The following is a 2,908-nucleotide window of genomic DNA, read 5'->3' on the forward strand; positions in this document are numbered from 1 at the left end:
AACATTTCACTTATAAATAGAATCAGGATTTTAAAAATGGAATTTCAACACTGTTTCTTCTGGTAATGCAAGTCACTCTTTCTGCTTTACAATAAACATAAATAAAAACCTTATCTCAAACACCTGCTTTCACACCCTTACCTTAAAGTTTAATAATAATTTCTTCTAACAATTGAGAAGAAAAGCACTCCTTCATAGCAATATCATAAAATAACTTTCAATTCATAAAACACCTGCCTATGGGGAAAATCAGCAACCCTTCTGGAGAATTTGAGGGTTAATACTTGGCCCCTCTGAGGTACAATGCAGCTATATACCTGGTATATACCCTATAAGGTACATCAGCATTCTGCATGTTTGCATAAAATTGGGAGTGATGTCACCATGACTGAATTAAACTTATTTTTATAGCTTTTTGTAATAATGGAGGTTAAACAATTTTAAGGAAAAAAAGTACTTTAACCCATTAATACACCAGCAGAATTCTGAAATCCAAATCAATGCAAATGGATACTAAATTTAAAAATGTTTAACACTGCATATTGATTTTTAAAAAGCTGAATAGGAAAAACACATAAATATTTAAATCCAACAGGACACCACAAAAAGCATACTGTACATAAATGTGAAATCAGTCAAGCTTTTCCAAAAGAAAGCAACCTTTTAATCCTTCAGAAAGACTCTGTGAAAACAGTATGCGTACAAAAAAAGTGAAAAGGGAGCACCTAGAACACCCCCAAGAGGCTTGCTATACCATTCAGCATTATTGCCCAATCTCCTGTTTGCATGGATGGCTAACAAATGACAAGAAGTCCACTTTATGATAGTTCAGTCATTTCTTTTCACCACTGTTGCCAACTGAAGTCATCATTGCTTCTAAAGACCAAGAAAAAGCCTGGTATATTTGCAAAGATACTGTGTTTCTTGTGAGAACAAGTGCCCAAGCTCCCCACTCAATCAGATGTGCTCTGGCAAATACAATAGGGAGTCCAAAAGCTGAGAAAACAATGCCTGTTGTAAGAAATACGGCAAGTTCCTTACAAGTTTTACTCATAAAATCTATATCATCCATTAATCTTCTTGCTATGCATTATGGAATAGGTGAAAGTATGTAAAAAAATAGAACAAAGAAGGGCCAGTATTGGTTACATATTGGAAGGGCACGTCCAAGCATCAAAAACATCAGCCCAATTGCTCCTCCAAAGGACAAACTAATCAAAACTTTGGTGCCTGCCATGGTGGTGACATTGCTCCTGGCTCCTGTCCATTCAGTTTTAAGAGTAAGAAAATAGAAAGGCTGACTAGGACTTCAGTGTATGTGAGCAGGGCTTGTTGTAGGGCAGGCTTTGCTTTAGGGAGATCAATGACTTAACTGGTATACTGGAGAACTCTAAAAGTCAGGATGAAGAGGACTTTATTCTGAGACATCAACTTCCCCACTAGCTTTTTAAGTTGTCTCCAGGCAGACTTTAAATTATGTGTGGATAATAACCCTCCAGTTTTTCCTGGGGGTGTATGCTTAGCTTCGTGGTATTCAGTGTGTGGGCATGGGAAATGTGTGGGTAGGTGGTCAACATTTCCATATTCAGACCCGCATCAATTCCCCTATTTTCAATCTCCCTTTTCCTTCCCACTCTAGGATTCTTTGGAAAAGATTACTCAACTCCATATGCCACAGCTTCCCTCCAAGTGTATTCTAGGCATTAGCTTCCTCTTTTCTATTTTATCATGTGCCACTCTTTAATCTGCTTTTCTGGCTTTGAGAAATGTGTTGAAGTCTCTCATCTACTGATAGTATGTAACCCAATCCATTCTCTTTCCAGCACCCCCCCCACCCAACAAATAGTTTTTGAACACCTCCAGGACTCTGCACCAGGCACTGTTCTTAACCCTAAGTACACCATAGAAAAAATGAAAAAGTGGAGAAGGACCAAAAGAAGAACTAAAAGGGTACAGATCAGTGAGGAATGAAGAGAGCAGTAAGGAGATGAGGTTGGAGAGGGAAGCAGTGGGTCTTGGAGCCATGGTTAAGAAGTTTGTATTTTATTGTAAATGTAAAGTGAGATCATGGGAAGATTCTTCCCAGGAGAATGACACAATTTGCCTTTTTGTTTTTTTATGCCATTTTATTGAGATATAATCACATAATATACAATCATTCAAAGTGTACAATCAATTGTTCACACTACCATCATACATTTGTGTGTTCATCACCAGAATCAATTTTTCAACCTTTTCCTTACTCCAAAATAAAAATAAAAGCAAAAAAGAACAACTAAATCTTTCCATCCCCTCCATCCCACCTTATTCTTCATCTAATTTTTGTCTCCATTTTTCCACTCATCTGTCCATACACTGGATAAAGGGGAGTGCAAGCCGCAAAGTTTTCACAATCACACAGTCACACTGTGCAAGCTACATAGTTATACAATTGTCTTCAAGAATCAAAGTCACTGGGTTGCAGTTCGACAGCTTCAAGTATTTCCCTCTAGCCATTCCAGGACACTAAAAACTAAACAGTGATATCTATATAGCACATAAGAATGCCCTCCAGAGTGAACACTTGACTCCATTTGAAATCTCTCAACCACTGGAACCTTATTTTATTTCATCTCTCTTCCCCCTTTTGGTCAAGAAGATTCTCTCAATCCCACAGTACTGGGTCCAGGCTTATCCCCAGGAATCATTTCCCGCATTGCCAGGGGGATTCACACCCCTAGGAATCAAGTCCCACATAGGGGAGAGGGTAGTGAGTTCAGCTGCCAAGTAGGCTGAGAGAGAGGGGCGGGCCACATCTGAGCAGCAAAGAGGCTCTCTGGGGGAGACTCCTAGGCACAATTATAAGTGGGCTTAGCCTGTCCCTTGCAGCAACTAGCCTCAAAGCCCAGAGGGTTCTTTTTTTTTTTTT

General features: G+C 39.1%; 1 pseudogene; it reads right to left on the reverse strand.

Annotated features, from left to right (window-relative positions):
• Positions 1 to 842: 842 nt before the first annotated feature.
• LOC119523655 lies at positions 843 to 1,237 on the reverse strand (annotated as a pseudogene).
• Between the last annotated feature and the right edge of the window lie 1,671 nt (positions 1,238 to 2,908).

The sequence above is a fragment of the Choloepus didactylus genome, chromosome X (assembly GCF_015220235.1).
Source record: "Choloepus didactylus isolate mChoDid1 chromosome X, mChoDid1.pri, whole genome shotgun sequence".
In the NCBI taxonomy this organism is placed as follows: domain Eukaryota; kingdom Metazoa; phylum Chordata; class Mammalia; order Pilosa; family Megalonychidae; genus Choloepus; species Choloepus didactylus.